Genomic DNA, 23,080 nt, shown 5'->3' on the forward strand with positions numbered 1-23,080 from the left:
AAGTCCAACTGGGCGTGTATTATGTGCGTACATCGGGGCGTTTTTACTACTTTTACTAGCTGGGCTTTCTGACGAGAAGTATCATCCACTTCTCTTCAGAACGCCCAGCTTCTGGCAGTGCAGACACAGCGTGTTCTCGAGAGATCACGCTGTGACGTCACTCACTTCCAGCCCCAGGTCCTGCATCGTGTCGGACGAGCGAGGACACATCGGCACCAGAGGCTACAGTTGATTCTGCAGCAGCATCGGCGTTTGCAGTTAAGTCGATGTAGCTACTTACCTGCAAACGCTGATGCTGCTGCAGAATCATCTGTAGCCTCTGGTGCCGATGTGGCCGACACGATGCAGGACCTGGGGCAGGAAGTGAGTGACGTCACAGCGTGATCTCTCGAGAACACGCTGTGTGTCTGCACTGCCAGAAGCTGGATGTTAACGAACAGAAGTGGATGATGCTGATTCGTCAGCATCATACACTCCCATTCCAAACGCCCAGCTAGTAAAAGAAGTAAAAACGCCCCGATGTACGCACATAATACCATAATACACGCCCAGTTGTATTTTTACTGTAAACACGCCCAATTGTACTTTTGATGTTCCGCCTGAGCTGTATCCCATGGCATCTAGTGAAATGTTAGACTCTATTGCTCTAAAGGGCCTTTTACACCTGACGATATTAGAAATGAATACGCAGTGGATGGTGCAAAGTGAAAATTGCAATTTCTCCACTGATCTGCCCATTCACCACACAATATGTTGTGCCCCTAGAGAATCTTACCCCATAAATTGTTAAGCGGGTTCTCCCGGGTATGGTAATGCCTTACTTGTGGCCATAAATTGCTGTTTGGGCACACTGTAGGGCTAAGAAGGGAAAGACCGCCATTTTGAGCATGGATTTTGCTTGGTAATAGTTCTGTCTGGGTTTTTCTGGTATTTCAGTTTATAATGTGGTGGCATATGTAATCTGTGCGGAGAACATCAGGGTATATGTAATATGTGCGGAGTACATCAGGGCATAATAAGAGGGTATAATAACTGGGTAAATAATACAATTATCCATAGATGTGTGTTACGATGTGAAGCGATCCGTTATGCGCAGGCCGGTGTCACACTGATAAACCGTTTTCTTTCTTATCCCCCTTCTGTAACGCTCTGCACCTTTTGGGGACTTTTTCTCCTTCGTAGTTTGGGAAATATTACTGGGAAAGTGTTGCGCTGGTATAATACGGGCGCCCTCGCTTCCAGCGGATGTGCTATGTCCATTCCCTTTCCTAGTTCCTAAATACTATGGCCCTGAAACTGAAGGAATGTTCCCCTCCGGCCTGCGCATTGAGATGTTTTTCATCACCGCATTACTAGGGCCATATATTTTTTATTTTTCAGTTGATTGAGTGGTGTGCGGGCATGTTTTTCGGCATCCACAGTGCGCCCTAAATTACATGTTAGCTTTATTCTGCGGGTCGATACGATTACGGCGATACCAAATTTATATAGTTTTTTTTATGTATTGCAGCTTTTGCACAATAAAATCACTTTTTTTATAAAATCCTTTATTTTCTGTGTCGACACATTCTAAGACCCATAACTTTTTTATTTTGGAGTGCACAAAGCGGTGTCAGGGATTATTTTTTGCGGGACGGATTGTCGTTTTTATTAGTACTATTTTGGAGTAAATGTGACTTTTTGATCACTTTTTATAGCATTTTTTGGAAGGAGATGTGACCTAAAAACAAAGAAGCAAGTGTTTTACTGCAAGCTCAGCAAAAAAAAAAACACAATAGCCACACACGTTTTGCATGCTGTGAATGAGCTAGCCAATAGAGTAGCTTTACGAGATTTTTTTTCAGTTCTATGCAACTCGTATTTTTATATTATACAATGTGTAAAAAAAAGTATACTTTGCACTTGAATTAACCACAATTTTCAATTTGTTTGCGGTCTGTGAAACGAGAACACTTTTGTTTACAATCAGGGCAGGAAAACCTGTACAAGTCTAGGCCTGTTCTAAAGTGAGAAATGGAATCTATTGTATCTAGTCTAGACAAGCCTCCGTAAGATAAACAGCCTGCACTCCAGACTGATAGATTGTACCAAACTATCAGAGAGATTTCTGCTGCTGATATATTTAGCTCACAGGATGATTGCCCAGACTAGATACAATTGTACGCACTTCTCAGCAGAGAGCAAGACTAGGTACACTATGTGGCCAATAGTAAGTGGACACCCCCTCCTAATTATGGAGTTGAGGTGTTTCAGCCATACCCATTGCAAACAGGTACATAAAATCAAACACACAGCCATGCAATGACCACAAACTCATAGTAGTATGAGACATAGTGAAGAGATCAGGGATGCCACAATCCCTTAAATTTTTGATCTGCTCGGATCTGGCAACTTTAAGTGCTATTATTGTGATGTGAAAGCATCTAGGAGTAACAGCTCCTCAGGCATGAAGTGTTACACCACGCAAATTTAACCCGTTAGTGACCACCCCATAGTGTTTTTACGGCGGCCACTAACGGGCCTTATTCCGATGCAATAGACTTTTTACGTCGCTGCATCGGAATAAATAAACAGAGCAGGGAACGGTCAAATCTCCCTGCTCTCAGCTGCCAGAGGTAGCTGAGGGCTGGGGGCGTCCCTGCTCGAACGTGTGAGATCGATATTAGTATCGATCTCACCCGTTTAACTCTTCAGATGCAGTGCTCAATAGCGTGCACCGCATCTGAGTGGTTTTGGAGAGAGGGAGGGAGCTCACTCTCATCCCACTGACACCCAGCGATAAGATTACCGAGTGTCTGTGTCTCCGAAGGCAGCTGGGGGCCTAATAAAGGCCCCCAGGTCTGCCTGTAATGAATGCCTGCTAGATCATTACTCTGGCATGACCTATCGGATGCCTGTCCGTTTTACACGGACAGGCATAATACACTGCAGTACAGAAGTATTGCAGTGTATTATAAATGCGATCGGATAATCGCATAGTGAAGTCCCCTAGTGGGACTAGTAAAAAAAGTTTAATAAAGAGTAAAAAAAAAAAAAAAAAGATTTTTTTTTTTTTAAAAACCCACTTTTCACCCTTACACACTGCTTTATTATCTCTGCACTTCGTTACTGTTTTTATGGTAGTTACAGCAGAGGAAGCTCGTTGTAACCTGTCATTTACCGCGTAATCTCGCGAGATTATGCGTCCTCTGCTGTAACTACCACAGACAGAGTAACGAAGTGCAGAGATTGTGAATAGACATCCCGTGGAATGTCTATTCACTGTCTAAACACTTCAGTATTGTTAATGTGTTAGTATAAGACAGCACAAAAGGATCTAACAGGATCCCTATGCGCTGAGTAAACGAATATAGAGGAGTGAATGACGCTGATTGGTCAGCGTCATACACTCCCCTGTACAACACCCACTTGGTCTAAAGTAAAAATACACCCACTTGGGCATTAAGCAACTCATTAGCATAAATCTAAAAACGCTAATAAAGTGGTAAAAATAGATCGTTTTTTTTTAAATAAAAAGCACTGCTGTCACCTATATTATAGCGCCGATCTCCTTATGTAGGAGACAGGGCACTTATAATGTGGTGACAGAGCCTCTTTAAGAATAATTTTAAAGAACTAGGCAACAAGCTGAAGGGAAGGACCTCCAAGGTTGTATTCTCAGGAATACTGCCTGTGCAATGTGCATCAGGGTATGTGCACACGTAGTGCCCAAAAACGTCTGAAAATCCAGAGCTGTTTTCAAGGGAAAACAGACCCTGTTTTTCAGACGTTTTTTGACCAACTCGTATTTTTCGCGGCGTTTTTCATGTCCGTTTTTGGAGCTGTTTTCATTGGAGTCTATGAGAAAACAGCTCCAAAAACGTCCAAAGAAGTGCCTGCACTTCTTTTGACGAGGCTGTATTTTTACGCGTCGTCGTTTGACAGCTGACAAACGACGACGCGTAAATAACAGGTCGTCTGCACAGTACGTCGGCAAACCCATTCAAATGAATAGGCAGATGTTTGCCGACATATTGTAGCCCTATTTTCAGATGTAAAACGAGGCATAATACGCCTCGTTTACGTCTGAAAATAGGTCGTGTGAACCCAGCCTCACAGGAAAGACAGCGGGAACTCAGGGAGTTAAATGCATGGCTTAAGTCTTGGTGTAGAGGAGAAGGCTTTGGGTTCCTAGAGCACTGGGCTGACTTTTCATTGGGGTACAAACTGTATTCTGCAGAGGATTTGCACCTAAATGTGCTGGGGGAGAGAATTCTAGCTGGGGTGGTGGAGTATTTAAACTAGTGCTGAGGAGGGAGGTCAATGTGGGAAAAAAATAGGGGTAGTCAGGTTAGAGAGGGGTCAGACTTTATTGGTGGGGGGAGAAACAGACTGGGGACTGGACTAGACAACAGGATAAGGAGATCCTTTTGTTACAAAACAGCAATGAAAATAAAAATGCCAAAATAATGTCAAATCACATTTCTGATAATAAAAGTGAAAAGCTGAAAGGCAAGTTAAAGTGTATGTTCACAAATGCCAGAAGTCTAGCAAGCAAAATGGGGGAGCTGGAGGCCTTGGTACTGGAAGAACATATAGATATAGTTGGTGTTGCTGAAACATGGCTGGACTCTTGACATGACTGGTCTGTAAATCTACAGGGTTTTACACTGTTTCGGAAAGACAGGACAAATAGGAAAGGTGGTGGTGTATGTCTGTATGCGAGAAGTGATATGAAGGCGAGTGTAAAAGAGACAATAGTGGGTGAAGACTGTGAGGAGGTTGAAACCTTGTGGGTGGAACTAGAAAGGGAGGTAATCACTGAAAAAATTACTTTTGGTGTAATCTATGGACCCCCCAATATAACTGAGGAGATGGAAGTTCAGCTATATAAACAGATGGAGCGGGCTGCACAGGTGGGTACTGTAGTGATAATGGGAGATTTTAATTTACGGGATATTAATTGGTTTCATGGTTCGGCTTCAACTGCAAAGGGGAGACATTTCCTCAACCTGTTGCATGAAAATGTTATGGGCCAGTTTGTGGAAGACCCGACTAGAGGTGAAGCTCTGTTGGATCTGGTCATTTCTAATAATGCAGAGGTTGTGGGGAACGTTAATGTTCGTGGAAACCTTGGTAACAGTGATCACAATATAGTTATATTTTACCTATACTGTAAAAAAACAAACAAGCTGGGAGGGCAAAAACATTTAATTTTAACAAGGCCAATTTCCCCAGGATGAAGGCTGCAATTCAGGATATAGACTGGGAAGAACTAATGTCAAATAATGGGACAAATGATAAATGGGAGATTTTCAAATCTACTCTGGGTAATTATAGTGCAAAATTTATTCCTATAGGTAACAAGTATAAACGACTAAAATTAAATCCCACATGGCTTACACCTTCTGTGAAAGGGGCAATACATGACAAAAAAAAGCAAAAATACAAAATGAAAGGCAGGTGGCCAAGGATAGTAAAACAAATCACCAAAAATTCTTCAAGTATATAAATGCAAAAAAGCCAAGGTCTGAACATGTAGGACCCCTAGATAGTGGTAATGGGGAGTTGGTCACAGGGGATCAAGAAAAGGCAGAGTTAATAAATGGGTTCTTCAGCTCTGTATATACAACACAAGAAAGAGCAGCTGCCAGTGCTGTTAATATATCAGTTGATATACTGAATTGGATGAATGTAGATATGGTCCAAGCTAAATTAAATAAAATAAATATGCACAAGGCACCGGGACCAGATGGGATACACCCTAGAATTCTTAAGGAGCTTAGTTCAGTTATTTCTGTCCCCCTTTTCATAATATTCAGCGATTCTCTAGTGACAGGTATAGCGCCAAGGGACTGGCGCAGGGCAAATGTGGTGCCTATTTTCAAAAAGGGCTCTAGGTCTTCCCCGGGTAATTATAGCAGTAAGCTTAACATCCATCGTGGGGAAAATGTTTGAGGGGCTATTGAGGGACTATATACAGGATTATGTGACAAAAAAATAGTATTATAAGTGACAGCCAGCACGGTTTTACTAATGACAGAAGTTGTCAAACTAACCTGGTCTGTTTTTATGAAGAGGTGAGCAGAAGCCTAGACAGAGGGGCCGCTGTGGATATAGTGTTTTTGGACTTTGCAAAGGCATTTGACACTGTCCCCCATAGACGTCTAATGGGTAAATTAAGGACTATAGGTTTAGAAAATATAGTTTGTAATTGGATTGAGAATTGGCTCAAGGACCGTATCCAGAGAGTTGTGGTAAATGATTCCTACTCTGAATGGTCCCCGGTTATAAGTGGTGTACCCCAGGGTTCAGTGCTGGGACCACTATTATTCAACTTATTTATTAATGATAGAGGATGGGATTAATAGCACTATTTCTATTTTTGCAGATGACACCAAGCTATGTAATATAGTTCAGTCTATGGAAGATGTTCGGGAATTGCAAGTGGATTTAAACAAACTAAGTGTTTGGGCATCCAGTTGGCAAATGAAGTTTAATGTAGATAAATGTAAAGTTATGCATCTGGGTACCAACAACCTGCATGCATCATATGTCCTAGGGGGAGCTACACTAGGGGAGTCACTTGTTGAGAAGGATCTGGGTGTACTTGTAAATCATAAACTAAATAACAGCATGCAGTGTCAATCAGCTGCTTTAAAGGCAAGCAGGATATTGACGTGTATTAAAAGAGGCATGGACTCGCGGGACAGGGATGTAATATTGCCAATTTACAAAGAATTAGTGAGGCCTCATCTAGAATATGCAGTTGAGTTCTGGGCTCCAGTTCATAGAAATGATGCCCTGGAGTTGGAAAAAATACAAAGAAGAGCAACGAAGCTAATAAGGGGCATGGAGAATCTAAGTTATGAGGAAAGATTAAAAGAATTAAACCTATTTAGCCCTGAAAAAAGACGACTAAGGGGGGACATGATTAATTTATATAAATATATTAATGGTACATACAAAAAATATGGTGAAATCCTGTTCCATGTAAATCCCCCTCAAAAAACAAGGGGGCACTCCCTCCATCTGGAGAAAAAAAGGTTCAACCTGCAGAGGCGACAAGCCTTCTTTACTGTGAGAACTGTGAATTTATGGAATAGTTAACACAGAAGCTGGTCACAGCAGTAGATAGAAATTTTTCCCTTCCCTTTTCCCATCCCTTGGTTGAACTTGATGGACATGTGTCTTTTTTCAGCCGTACTAACTATGTAATTATGTAACTATGTTCCAGCATGACTGTGCTCCTGCCCACAAAGCAAGGTCCATACAGGCATGGTTTGACATTCTTGGTGTGTAGGAACTTGAGTGGCCTGAACAGAGCACTGACCTCAACCCCACTGACCACCTTAAGGGTATGTTCACACGCAGAGTCAAGAACGTCTCAAGAGAAAACAGTCTATGGAAAACGGCTCCAAAAACGTCCCAAGAAGTTTCCTGCACTTCTTTTGACGAGCCGTCATTTTACGCGCCGTCTTTTGACAGCGACGCGTAAAATAAAGGCTCGTGAGAACAGAACATCGTAAAACCCATTGCAGGCTATGGGCAGATGTTTGTAGGCGCATTAGGGGCGTTTTTTCAGGCATATTTCGAGGCGTAAAACGCCTGAATTACGCCTGAAAATAGGCCGTGTGAACATACCCTTAGGATGAATTGGAACTCCAATCATTAGTTAAATCTGTATAAAACTGGAAAACCTCTTAACAGAAGAGCTTCTTAGGTCCCATTTACACAAACATATTTTTGCAGCCGCTATTCTGCGGGTGAACTAAGGCTCCGTATTTTCAGACTTTTTTGATTTTGAGTGTGCACATACCCTTAGGCCTCATGCACCATGCAAATCGCGGGCTGTGCACATGGCCGGGTGCATTCATTTCTATGAGCCTGGACCGCAAAACACGGCCGAAATAAGACATGTCCTATCTTTTTGCGGTCCAGGCTCTTGGGCTATGCATGGGCCCATAGAAATGAATGAGACCGCAATTCACCTGCAGATTTGCGGGTGAATTGCGGAAGCAAAAACACGTTCGTGTGCATGGGGCCTTAGAGATTAAGGGACATAAATCTGCCCAGGCTAAGGCCGTTTTACACCAGCCGATCAGCGAGACATTGTTGATCGGCGCTCGTTTGCTCCTGTCACACGGAGCTATGGATGGGGATGAGCGGTCGTTACTCTGATCGCTTGTCCCCATACATTATTATCATGTCAGTAGCGCGTCTCCCTGTTATTACAGGGAGATGTGCTACCGAAAACGATAATCTTTGCCATTTTGAAGACCGGCCGCACTGCAGGTAAGGTGTGTGTGTGTGTCTCTGTCTCTCTCTCTCACGTCCCCCCCTCGTGCCCCCTCCCCCATTGCACACCTGCTGTAATGTGTGTGTGTAGCAGAGCTGTGTGTGTGTGTGTAGCAGAGCTGTGCATGTGGCCGCGCAGAAGAGCTGTGTGTGCGCCCGTGCAGTGCGTATAAAAACGGCCCATCGGAACAGAATGAAGTTTTTCCCATTGATTTCAATGGGAAGATGTTTGGAGGCGTTCAGCCCCCGTATTTTCAGCCATTTTTCGGGGGGGTTTACGGCCTGAAAAACAGCTGAAAACAAGCCGTGTGAACATACCCTTAGCGTACGATCACACGCTAAACAAAAAACAGACTTAAAGAGGCTCTGTCACCAGATTTTGCAACCCCTATCTGCTATTGCAGCAGATAGGCGCTGCAATGTAGATAAGAGTAACGTTTTTATTTTTAAAAAACGAGCATTTTCGGCCAAGATATGACCATTTTTGTATTTATGCAAATGAGGCTTGCTAAAGTCCAACTGGGCGTGTTTAAATTAAAAGTACAACTGGGCGTGTATTATGTGCGTACATCGGGGCGTTTTTACTACTTTTACTAGCTGGGCGTTCTGACGAGAAGTATCATCCACTTCTCTTCAGAACGCCCAGCTTCTGGCAGTGCAGACACAGCGTGTTCTCGAGAGATCACGCTGTGACGTCACTCACTTCCTGCCCCAGGTCCTGCATCGTGTCGGACGAGCGAGGACACATCGGCACCAGAGGCTACAGTTGATTCTGCAGCAGCATCGGCGTTTGCAGGTAAGTCGATGTAGCTACTTACCTGCAAACGCTGATGCTGCTGCAGAATCAACTGTAGCCTCTGGTGCCGATGTGGCCGACACGATGCAGGACCTGGGGCAGGAAGTGAGTGACGTCACAGCGTGATCTCTCGAGAACACGCTGTGTGTCTGCACTGCCAGAAGCTGGATGTTAACGAACAGAAGTGGATGATGCTGATTCGTCAGCATCATACACTCCCATTCCAAACGCCCAGCTAGTAAAAGAAGTAAAAACGCCCCGATGTACGCACATAATACCATAATACACGCCCAGTTGTATTTTTACTGTAAACACGCCCAATTGTACTTTTGCAAGCCTCATTTACATAAATACAAAAATGGTCATAACTTGGCCAAAAATGCTCGTTTTTTAAAAATAAAAACGTTACTCTTATCTACATTGCAGCGCCGATCTGCTGCAATAGCAGATAGGGGTTGCAAAATCTGGTGACAGAGCCTCTTTAAAGTACGGAGCTGTTTTCAAGGGAAAACAGCCTCTGATTTTCAGCCGTTTTTAAAGCATTAAGCGTTTTTTGGTGCGTTTTTTACGTCCGTTTCCTTGGAGCGGTATATATATGTATCTACACCGTGTTCCAAATTAGTTATGCACATTGGATTTAAGTGTCATAAACATTTAATTATTAGTTTTTCAATTAAACTCATGGATGGTATTGTGTCTTAGGGCTCTTTGGATCATTGTAATCAATCTCAGACACCTGTGATAATTAGTTTGCCAGGTGTGCCCAATCAAAGGAAAACTACTTCAGAAGGACGTTCCACATTATTAAGCAGGCCACAGGTTTCAAGCAATATGGGAAAGAAAAAGGTTCTCTCTGCTGCCTAAAAGCGTTAAATAGTGCAATACCTTGGACAAGGTATGAAAACATTGGATATTTCAAGAAAACTTAAGCGTGATCATCGTACTGTGAAAAGATTTGTGACTGATTCAGAGCAGATGGGTTCGTTCCGATAAAGGCATAATGAGGAAGGTTTCTGGCAGACAAATTAATAGGATTAGGATAAAATGCCATTGCAAAGCAGCAAACAGGTATTTGAAGCCGCTGGTGCCTCTGGAGTCCCGCGAACCTCAAGGTGTAGGATCCTCCAGAGGTTTGCAAGTGTGGATAAAACTATTATTCGGCCACCCCTAAACAATGCTCAAAACCGTACTGCAGAAACAGTTGCAGTGGGCTCAGAAATACATGAAGACTAATTTTCAAACCGTGTTGTTTACTGATGAGTGCCGTGCAACCCTTGATGGTCCAGATGGATGGAGTAGTGGATGGTTGGTGAATGGCCACCATGTCCCAACAAGGCTGCAACGTCAGCAAGGAGGTGGCGGAGTCATGTTTGGGCTGGAATCATGGGGAGAGAGCTGGTAGGCCCCTTTAGGGTCCCTGACGGTGTGAAAATGACCTCTGCAAAGTACGTAGAGTTTATGACTGACCACTTTCTTCCGTGGTACAAAAAGAAGAACCGTGCCTTCCGTAGCAAAATTATCTTCATACATGACAATGCACCATCTCATGCTGCAAAGAATACCTCTGTGTCATTGGCTGCTATGGGCATAAAAGGAGAGAAACTCATGGTGTGGCCCCCATGTTCCCCTGATCTCTACCCTATTGAGAACCTTTGGAGCATCCTCAAGCAAAATATTTATGAGTGTGGGAGGCAGTTCACATCAAAACAGAAGCTCTGGGAGGTTATTCTGACATTCTGCTAAGATATTCAAGCAGAAACTGTCCAAATACTCACAAATTCAATGGATGCAATAATTGTGAAGGTGATAGCAAAGAAGGGGTCCTATGTTAACATGTAACTTGGCCTGTTAGGTTTTTTTTTGATTGAAAGAGCTTTTGATTTCTGTAACTATGACCTCCTGATGCTGCAAATTCAACAAATTACCATTTTAGTTCTCTTTACAACCTTTAAAATGTTTTGATCTCGGTTATGCATAATAATTTGAAACAGTGCATTTTGAGTTTTTTACTTCTAAAAAAAGAAATCTGTTATCATTAGGAGATTTGTTCAATAAAATTTGCATTATACTCCAACGGTTGATGGCTTGAAGATTATACTGACTGTCATTTGCATTGACTATTTAGGAAAATCAGCGAAAACTAACATTTGCATAATAATTTGGAACGCGGTGTATATATGTGAGGTATATACATACTGTACATATATATGTTATAAAAACTGTACATATATTAACCCCTTCCCGATATCCGCCGTATATATACGGCGCTGCCGGGAAGGTGTTCCCGCAAAGCGCAGTACAGTTACGGCGCAGTGATGGTGCGGGCTCAGAAGCAGAGCCGGCACCATCACCGCGGGGTGACAGCTGTATTATACAGCTGGCACCCTCCTGTAACTGCCAGGACCGGAGCTATTCTCCGATCCGGCAGATTAACCCCTCAGATGCTGCGCTCAATAGAGCGCAGTATCTGATAGGTTTTAACCCGACCGGCAACCCAGTGACGCAATCGCTGGGTTGCTGTGGCAATCGGACGCCAGAAAATGGCGTCAGAGTCTGCCTTGTACGGGAGCCGATGAGGACCCGCCTGCGGCGTCTCCTCATAGGTTTGCTGTCAGTGAATAACTGACAGCGCTAATACACTGCACTACGTATGTAGTTCAGTGTATTAGAGTCACGATCGGGGCATCAGGCCCTCATGTCCCCTAGTGGGAAAAGTAAAAAAAGTTAATAAAAATGTGGTAAAACAATAAAAACACACACATTTCAAATAAAAATAAAGCTAAATTGACTTTTTTCCCATGGTAAGTCTTATTATGGGAAAAACCGTAAAAATTAAAAATACCATACATAATTGGTATCGCCGCATCCGTAATGACCCAAACTACAAAACTATTATGTAATTTATCCCGCACGGTGAACGCCGTAAAAAAAAAAACATGAAAAACAACACCAGAATCTTTGTTTTTAGGTCACATCTCCTTCCAAAAAATGCTATAAAAAGTGATCAAAAAGTCACATTTACTCCAAAATAGTACTAATAAAAACGACAATCCGTCCCGCAAAAAATAATCCCTGACACCGCTTTGTGCACTCCAAAATAAAAAAGTTATGGGTCTTAGAATGTGTCGACACAGAAAATAAAGGATTTTATAAAAAAAGTGATTTTATTGTGCAAAAGCTGCAATACATAAAAAAAACTATATAAATTTGGTATCGCCGTAATCGTATCGACCCGCAGAATAAAGCTAACATGTAATTTAGGGCACACTGTGGATGCCGAAAAACATGCCCGCACACCACTCAATCAACTAAAAAATAAAAAATATATGGCCCTAGTAATGCGGTGATGAAAAACATCTCAATGCGCAGGCCGGAGGGGAACATTCCTTCAGTTTCAGGGCCATAGTATTTAGGAACTAGGAAAGGGAATGGACATAGCACATCCGCTGGAAGCGAGGGCGCCCGTATTATACCAGCGCAACACTTTCCCAGTAATATTTCCCAAACTACGAAGGAGAAAAAGTCCCCAAAAGGTGCAGAGCGTTACAGAAGGGGGATAAGAAAGAAAACGGTTTATCAGTGTGACACCGGCCTGCGCATAACGGATCGCTTCACAGCGTAACACACATCTATGGATAATTGTATTATTTACACAGTTATTATACCCTCTTATTATGCCCTGATGTACTCCGCACATATTACATATACCCTGATGTTCTCCGCACAGATTACAAATGCCACCACATTATAAACTGAAATACCAGAAAAACCCAGACAGAACTATTACCAAGCAAAATCCATGCTCAAAATGGCGGTCTTTCCCTTCTTAGCCCTACAGTGTGCCCAAACAGCAATTTATGGCCACAAGTAAGGCATTACCATACCCGGGAGAACCCGCTTAACAATTTATGGGGTAAGATTCTCTAGGGGCACAACATATTGTGTGGTGAATGGGCAGATCAGTGGAGAAATTGCAATTTTCACTTTGCACCATCCACTGCGTATTCATTTCTGAAAAACACCTGTGGAGTCTAAATTCTCACTACACCCCTTGATAAATGCCTTTAGGGGTGTAGTTTCTAAAACGGGGTCACTTTTGTTTGGTACATCAGTGGTTTTGCAAATGCAACATGGCATCCGCAAACCATTCCAGCAAAATCTACGCTCCGAGAGATAAATACCGCTCCTTTTCTTCTGAATGCTCCCATATACGTAAACAGCTGATTATAACCACACATGGGGTGTTACCGTACTCGGGAGAAATTACTTTACAAATGTTGGGGTGCTTTTTCTTCTCTATTCCTTGTAAAAATGAAAAATGTTGATCTAAATCTACATCTTGTTGGGAAAAAAAATATTTTTTCATTTTCATGGCTTAATTCTAATTAATTCAGCAAAAAACCTTTGGGATCAAAATTCTCATTATACCCCTAGATGATTCCTCAGGGGCTGCAGTTTCCCAAATGGAGTCACTTTTGGGGTGTTTCCACTGTACTAGTACTACAGGGGCTCAGCAAATGTGACATGGCGCCCAGAAACCATTCCAAAATCCAAATGGTGCTCCTTCCATTCTGAGCCCTACCGTGTGTCCACGGGAGAAGTTGCTTTACAAATGTTATGGTGCTTTTTCTCCTTCAGTCCTTGTGGAAATGAAAAAAAAAATACCTAAACCTACATTTTCATTTTTACGGCCTACTTCCAATAAGTTCTGTAAAACACCTGTGGGGTCAAAATGCTCACTATACCCCTAGATAATTTCCTCAAGGGGTATAGTTTCCAAAATGGGGTCACTTGTTGGGGGTTTCCACTGTTTTGTCCCCTCGGGGGCTTTGCAAATGCCACATGGCCTCCGCAAACAATTCCTGCTAAATTTGAGCTCCAAGAGCCAAAATGGCGCTCTTTCCATTCTAAGCCCTGCCGTGTGTCCAAACAACCGTTTATTACCACATGTTGGGTATTGTTTTACTCGGGAGAAATTTTTCTCCTTTAGTCCTTGTGGAAATGAAAAAAAAATTTGCTAAACCTACATTTTATTTGAAAAAAATGTAGATTTTCATTTTCATGGCCTAGTTCCAAATATTTTTGCAAAAAAACTGGCGGGTCCAAATGCTTGCTACACCCCTAAATAAATTCCTAGAGGGGTGTAGTTTACCAAATGGGGTCATTTTTGGGGGGTTTCCACTGTATTAGTTCCACAAGACCTCTTCAAAGCTGACATGGTGCCTAAAATATATTCTAATAAAAAGGAGGCCCAAAATCCACTAGGTGCTCCTTTGCTTCTGAGGCCGGTGCTTCAGTCCAGTAGCACACTAGAGCCACATGTGGGATATTTCCTAAAACTGCAGAACCTGGGCAATTTATATTGAGTTGCATTTTTTTGGGTAAAACCTTCTGTGGTACAAAAAAAATGGATTCAAAATGAATTTCTGGAAAAAAATAATGAACTTTGTAAATTTCACCTCTACTTTGCCTTAATTCCTGCGCAATGTCTAAAGGGTTAAGAAACTTTCTAAATGCCGTTTTGAATACTTTGAGGGGTGCAGTTTTTTAAATGGGGTGACTTATTGGGGGTTTCTAATATCTAAGGACCTCAAAGCCACTTCACAACTGAACTGGCCCCTGTAAAAATAGCATTTTTAAATTTTCTTGAAAATGTGAGAAATTGCTGCTAAAGTTCTAAGCCTTGTAACGTCCTAGAAAAATAAAATGATGTTCAAAAAACGATGCCAATCTAAAGTAGACATATGGGTGACGTTAATTAGCAACAATTTTGTGTGTTATAACTGCCTGTCTTACAAGCAGATACATTTAAATTGAGAAAAATGATAATTTTTGCAATTTTTCGCTACATTTTGGTGTTTTTCACAATTAAATACTGAATGTATCGGGCAAATTTTGCCAGTAACATAAAGTCCAATGTGTCACGAGAAAACAATCTCAGAATCGCTTGGATAGGTAAAAGCATTCCGGAGTTATTACCACATAAAGTGACACATGTCAGATTTGAAAAATGAGGCTCTGTACAGCATTTATATATATATATATATATATATATATATATATATATACACACATATACATACATACATACACACACACGTGATATATATAGTGAATATATATATATATATATATATATATATAGTGAATATATATATATATATATATATATATATATATATATATATATATATATATATACACACATATATATATGAGATATAAACAGGCTGTCCAGATCTATATTTATATCTGTACAGTATGTATATTGCGTATGTATTTATATATATAGTTTTTATAATTTAATTGTATAGTATGTATATCTCACATATATATCTATGTGATATATATAGTGTACATATACATATGAGCTATATACATACTGCAGATATATATATATACACACACACATGTACACTATATATCTGTACAGTATGTATATAGCTCATATATATATATATATATATATATATACACACACTATATATCTCACATATAGACATGTGTGTGATATATAAATACTGTACAGATATAAAGCTGAGTAGATCTGTACTTTATGTATCTCTCATATATATATATATATATATATATATATATATACACATACACACACACACACACACGCATACTTGGTACTCTGTTGGCCAGGTGCTATTCCGCTACGGCAGTAAGGCCCAGTGGGTCCACATACCCACTGATCGTGACAATATCTGTTATATATATGTATATATATCTGTGTGTATGTGTATATATATATATACCATACACATATAATAAAAACTACATATATTAATATATATGAGCTATAAACATACTGTACAGATATATATCTCTCACGTATATAAATAAATTTATATGTGAAATATACATATATATTTCACATATACATTTATTTATATACGTGAGATATATATCTCTGTACAGTATGTATATAGCTCATATATATTAATATATGTAGTTTTTATTATATGTGTACGGTATATATATATATATATACACATACACACAGATATATATACATATATATAACAGATATTGTCACGATCAGTGGGTATGTGGACCCACTGGGCTGTACTGCCGTAGCAGAATAGCAGCTGGCCAACAGAGTACCAAGTCAATATATATATATATATATATATATATATATATATATATATATATATCTATATATATATATATATAGTCCAAGCACAAGGGTACCTGTAGTGGTTCAGACAGTAATGGAGGCTCGACACAGATGGGACCTTGACAGCGGACACCAGACGTGGTGTAACACAGCAGGCGGAACCGGTAGCACAACACGACTCCAACAGGTTTGAGGCAAAGGAACAAATAGCACGAGATACAAGGTACAGTTAGCAGGGCACAGGAACAACGGGAGCAGGATAACACTAAGGGACCATTTGCAAGAATAATATAGGGAAACACAACAACGCTCAGGCAATGAGTAAAGGGGCAGGGCCCTTCTTATAGTCCAGGGCGGTCATGGGTTAATTGATAATAATTTGCATGTGCGTGCGCTGGCCCTTTAAGGCCGGGCACAAGCATGCGCGCGCACCCTACGGGGGACAGCAGAACGGAGCAGATGGGATCGCTAGCGTCTCCTGGGGAGGAGATGCTGGCCAGCGCTCACTGATCCATGGCTGCGGCCGTCGTGGGATAAGTAATCCCGACGGTCCACGGCCATGGGCGCTACAGATATATATAGTGTACATACATATATAGATATCTGTACAGTATGTATATAGCTCATATAAATGTACACTATATATCTCACATATATAGATATGTATACATATTGTAAATTTTTTTTTTATCTGAAAGTCCATTTTATATACATTGATATTTATAATTGCTTTCATCTACACAATCGTTAGATACGCGTGCGATCGTCCTGAGCTGACCGGAAGATCGCACGCGCGCATAACGAATTTAAAATCAGGACCTGCGCAGATTCCGCCTGAGCAGCGACCAGTGCACTTGCGCTGTTCCTGAACAAGTCAGGAACCAGCGCAATCGCAGAAGAGGGGCCGGAAGTTCCGGCATGGACGACCTGAACGTTCTGTCTCTCTATGGCACGCGCTGCCATGGACGAGGACGGAAAATTCTTTTTTTCACCAGGGGGCGTGGCCTGCCGGAACCAGAGGAGGCTGAATACTTTATATTAGTAAGTATAATTATTTTTCATCCAGACGCAATATAAAACCATTTTATAGTAAACTGGCCAACCCCTTTAATCTAAAAAAATAAATAAATACAGGCCCCTCTAAAGATAAGAGCGAGTATTTACTGAAAAATCATGTGCTTTAGGAGTTGGCAGATGACTTTTTCCTCACATGAGCAAACAGAACGTTCTTTATCATGATAGAGCCAAGAACCAAGCACAAACACTGTATGTGACTGTGCAGACTGCGCAGCAGAGGAATCTCACGCCGGGCTGTAAATAGTAGCGTGTGACAAGCCGGGCCTGCAGTTGGTCTGTGGCTATATTAGGAAATAGTTATCTGTGCGAAGTGTCTGGGAAATAAGACCTGAGAAAGCAGCAGCCGTGGACGTCAGATAAAGGCACTAGTGAAACATTAACGGCAAGAAGTTTATACCGAGAGCCGCATAAACGAGTAACACAGCTTTTATGTCCTACCTTTACTCCAGCGATATAAACTGAACCTGGGCACGAGGGTTACAGCAAACACAGAAGTCCCCATTGACTCACAACGTAGTTTGCTTTTTTTTTCCCCCATAAAATCTGACGGAATCCACGACAGATGCCCCAACGAATATGTGAAGAGAGCCGAACATTTATATATATTTAAAAAAAATTACAATTGCATCAATATTTGTTAAGTGCAACATAAACATAAAGTATAAGGTCGAAAGATTTGCACCTCCTCCGTGTTTTGAACACACTCCCGGTTTATGCTTATAAATACTGTTGTGTGAAAGTGGACTAAGGCTACATGCACATGTTGCATATTTTTCTGCGAAAAAGAAAAATGGCAAAAAATTCGCAGGAAAAAAACGCACCTGAGAGTACGTTTTTTGCTGTTTTTTGGTTTGCGGTTTTTACGTTTTGCTGCGTAAATAGCTTCGTTTTCATGCTGCGGGTTTTGCTGTGTACTTCTTTAGAAATACAGGGATAGAATTCGCAAGATAAATTGACATGCTGCAGTTTAAAAAATACGCACCGCGGGTCAATTTACGTCTCGAAAAATACTGCACCGTAGACATGAGATGACCTGGAATCTCAGACTTTGCTGGTACTGTACGATGCTGCGGTTTTGCCACATGAGAATATGCACGGCAAAACCGCACGTAATACGCAATCTGTGCATTCAGCTTAAAGATACCGTTACATGGCAGAAACTGGGCCGTGTAAACGAGCGCCAATCCATGAGACAGCTCGTTGATCGCCACTTGTTTGCTCCTTTCACAAGGAGCTAAGTATGGGGACAAGCGCTCGTTACTCCGATCCCTCATCCCCATACATTTCTATCATGTCAGCAGCGCGTCTCTCTGTTTACACCGGAAGATGGATAATAGGATAGAAGGATGGATAATATTTGCTCGTTCATCGGCTGAGAGTTGTCCTGTTTACACAGCGTAATTACCGGGGAACGAGCGTTCTGTGAACAATTGTTTGTCCGATAATTGGCTAGTGTAAAAGGGCTCTGTCACTAGTTTAGTAACTAGTCGACTGCGCTATTGATTCCTTCCGAAACAACGGAACCCTGTCACAACGGTGACAGACGGAAACCATTAGTAAGGTTTCCGTCACCATTGAGTTCAATGGTGAGGGAAACGGAAGCTGAGGTTTCCGTTTGCCTTTCCGTTGAGGGGTTAACCCAATGGAAACCTTCGACGGAAGGGCAACAGTGATGTGAACAGGCCCTAATAAAAGTTTTTAAAAACAAATCACACAATATTTATCAGAATCACAGCGTCTATTAGATTAGTGAGGAGATAGGGAATTAATAAACTGGTGACAGAGTCCCTTTAACCCTGTGTTACCAGATATTGTGGTGCAGAGGGCTAAACTTTTTGTGGTCTATTGTTTGTTGCTATATTTAAGGCTGGAACTAGTTGATGAAGTTGTGATGTGACAGTCATATTACATAGTAGCACAAACGGTTCCCTAATAGTCACTGAAGTGGATAAAAACACGATTCACATGAGGCATCACATGACACAAGGAGTCATCTAGTCCTAGCAGAAATCAGCGTATTATCAGACCTCCCAACAGGCATCGCTTTATTTAAAGATATCTTTCACAGTTACTACATTTCTGCACCTGGTTCTATATATCCACCATATATTATATATATATTACCCAAATGTCAGGGGAAGAGCTATTAGGGGGTGCAGAGGTAGCGGTCACACCCGGGTGCAGGAGCCGCTTAGTTTCTGTTCCGCTTTTCCCGGAAATCGTTGTAGCGGAGTACGGGCTCAATAGAAAGTCTGTGAACCTGTACACCGCTACATCGGCTTTCTGGAAAAAGCCAAACAGAAACTAAACCGGTTCTGCGGCTTCATTTTAGCGATTGGTGGTGTCTCAGTGCTCGGACCCCCACCAATCAAAACTTCAAATCCACACAATTTCTGTTGGCACGGATTACAAAATTAATAGTTAATGGCCACAGAATGCCGCAGGTAATACCGCCGTTTTACCAGAAAAATTGCAAGGCCATTAAAGGGGTTATCCGGGTTTAGTGGCGTAACTACCGCGGTAGCAGCAGTAGCGGTTGCTACGGGGCCCGGGGCTTGAGGGGGCCCGTGCCGCCAGCTGACACGCCCACCCAAATGCCCGGTGGCGCCGCTAGAAGCCGTTATGGCTGCTACAGCGGTAGCGCCGCTACTGTGGGGCCCGCGACGCCGAGCCTTACACAGGCCCTCTCATGCCTGTAGGTGTCGCTAGCACCGGAGGGGGCCCCAGTGCTAGCGGCAGCCAAATACATGTATTAGCACTGAATGGCCGGGCATGTTCCGTGCCTGACCATCCAGTGCCTTACAATGACATCATCGCGCCGCTTCCATGCTTGGAAGGTGCTGATTGGCGGGGCAAGTCTTTCTGCCCCGCCAATCAGCATCATTGGAGGATGCTCGTTCAGCTCCTGCAGACATGCTCAGAAGAGAGCATGTCTGCATCGCCAGTGAACAGCGTGGGAACGGGATCATGTGAGTATGTCAATTTTTTTTTTCCCTCATAAAAATGTGAATGGCATTATCTATAGTGGGGGGGTCTATCTACAGGGGGGGGGTCGTCTTTATGTGGGCTATTATATATAGGGGGTCTATATGTGGGGCAGTAGCTACAGGGGGGTCTATATGTGGGGCAGTAGCTACAGGGGGGTCTATATGTGGGGGTGTGGGCCATTATATACAGGGGGCTCTATATGTGGGCCATTATATACAGGGGGGTCTATATGTGGGGGTGTGGGCCACTATATACAGGGGGCTCTATATGTGGGCCATTATATACAGGGGGGTCTATATGTGGGGCACTATATACAGGGGTGGGCTATATGTAGAGCACTATCTATAGGGGAGCTATTTTTTTAGGGTACTTTCTATAGGGGTGGGCTATGTGTGGGACACTATATACAGGGGTGGGTTACCTGTGGAGCACTAGCAACAGGGTGGCTATATGTAGTGCACAGTCTAAAGGGGTGGGCTATATGTGGGACACTATATACAGGGGGAGCTATATGTGAGACTATCTACAGAGGTGGGCTATACGTGGAGCACTAACTATAGGGGAAGCTATATGTAGGGCAGCACGGTGGCTCAGTGGTTAGCACTATTGCCGTGCAGCTCTGGAGTCCATATGTGGGCACTATCTACAGGGGCTTCTATGTAGGTCACTATCTACAGGGGGCACGGTGTGTGTGTGTGTGTGTGTGTGTGTGTGTGTGTGTGTGTGTGTGTGTGTGTGTGTGTGTGTGTGTGTGTGACAGTTATATTTAGATGTGTTGAGAATTTTAACTTTGTTTATAGGTGCAGAAATGAGAAGCTGAAGACATCTAAACGGAAAACTGCAGAAATGGGTCATGGCCGGGAGAAATCCATCATAGATGTCTGAACCGGAGGGAGATGAAAAGAACTAGAATCTGAGACGTCACCGGTGAGTCACTTAATGTAAATGTTTATTCTGACTCTAATCAGTATTGTAGTCACTGTATGATCTGCAGCGAGATGATGGTGATAGGATTTTTTTTGTGAAACCGCATCTCCCAGCATATCCTTACCATTGTTCCGGCCATGCTGGGAGCTGTAGTTTTACGCCGTACAAACCTATACGCAGTGGCGTAACTACCGCTATAGCAGCCGTAGCGACTTCTACAGGGCCTGTAGCATGAGGGGGCCCGTGGCACCCGCCGGCACGGCCCCCTCCCATGGCCGCAGGCTCCGCTAGCAGCCGCTATGGCTGCTACAGCGCGACGCCACTGAAGGGGTTGTTCCTATAAAAGACATGCATCCCCTATCCACAGGATAGGGGATACATGTGGGATCGCTGGGACGCCCAGCGATGAGGAGAATGGGGGACCGAAAGTCCCCCCTAAGTTCTCCATGACAAACCTCGGACTTCCGGGGTCTGTGTCGGCAGCTCCGTAGAAATGAATGGAGCGCCGGTCGCGCTTATGCGCATGCGTGACCAGCGCTCCTTTCATTTTTATTGAACTGCGCAGACGCCGGAAGTCTGAGGTTAGTCATGGAGAACTTCGGGGGACTTTCGGTCCCCCGTTCTCCTTATCGCTGCCAGCGATCACACATGTATCCCCTATACTGTGGATAGGGGATGCATGTCTTTTGTAGGACAAACTATAGGCCGTTTTTTTTTGATGGGGGGCGCTATATGGCGTTATCTACAGAGGGGTTCTGTATGGTGTTATCTACAGAGGGGGCTGTATGGTGTTATCTACAGAGGGGTCTGTATGGCGTTATCTACAGGGTGGACTGTATGGTGTTATCTACAGGGGGGCTGTATGGCGTCATCTACAGGGGGCTGTGTATGGTGCTATCTATAGGGGGGCGCTGTGTGGTGGAATCTATAGGGAGGCACTATCTACAAGGGGGGGGGGGGTTGTGTGATACCCAGCAGAGGGGGGGGCCCCAGTCAAAAGTTTGCTATGGGGCCCAGTCTTTCCTAGTTACGCCCCTGTCCGGGTTATTAAAAGTGATGACCTATTCTTAGGATCAATATTAGATGGGTTGGGGTCCAATAGTCGGTACCCCCGCTGATCAGCTGCTTGAAGGGGCTACGGTGCGGGTACGAGCGCTGCAGCCTCTTCATTGTTTACATGGTTTTCTTTCGGTTCGTAATTGCACGCGCCGTTACATTTGTAGCGTCCGTGTAAACTATCATACGACTGTCCCGTTCAAGTGAAGGGCGACACAGCCCCTTCAAACAGCTGATCGGCGGGGGGTGCCGACATTCAAACCCCCAGGATCTAATATTGATTTTAGGAACCGAATAGCTCGTTAAACCCCTTCCCTCTAAACATTTTTTAATTTTTGCTTTTCCTCCCTACATTCCAAAAGCCGTAACTTTTTTTATCTTTCTGTTGATAGAGCCGTACGAGGACTTGTATTTTGCGAAACGAGTTGTCATTTTTCATGGCAGCATTTATTGTACCATATAATGTGCTGGGAAACTGGAACAAAAATGATTTGTGGGGGAGAATGGGAAAAACAGAGACTCCTCCATTGTTATTTGGGTTTAATTTTTACAGAGTTCACCGTGTGGTAAAATCATCATGTCAACTTTATTCTGCGGGTTAACGCGATTACGGCGAACATGAGCCATGTATGTGTGAGAAAAGTCGAGTTGTCGGAAGTTTGGCTTACTGACCCCACCGTAACGTTAAACAGCGCTTCGGCTACCGTTTCCTATTAATCTACATTGGCGCTATGATTAAAGTGTAGCTAAACATTTAACAAACTTCTGACGTGTCATAGAGACACGTCAGAAGTTTGCATTGGTGGGGGTCCGAGCACTGAGACCCCCACCAA

General features: G+C 42.9%; 1 protein-coding gene across 2 annotated transcripts in view; it reads right to left on the reverse strand.

Annotated features, from left to right (window-relative positions):
* ARL13A (ARF like GTPase 13A) overlaps positions 1-23,080 on the reverse strand; it is a 135,587-nt gene that overhangs the window by 111,152 nt on the left and 1,355 nt on the right. The window lies entirely within an intron of this gene.

The sequence above is a fragment of the Rhinoderma darwinii genome, chromosome 8, assembly GCF_050947455.1.
Source record: "Rhinoderma darwinii isolate aRhiDar2 chromosome 8, aRhiDar2.hap1, whole genome shotgun sequence".
Lineage (NCBI taxonomy): Eukaryota > Metazoa > Chordata > Amphibia > Anura > Rhinodermatidae > Rhinoderma > Rhinoderma darwinii.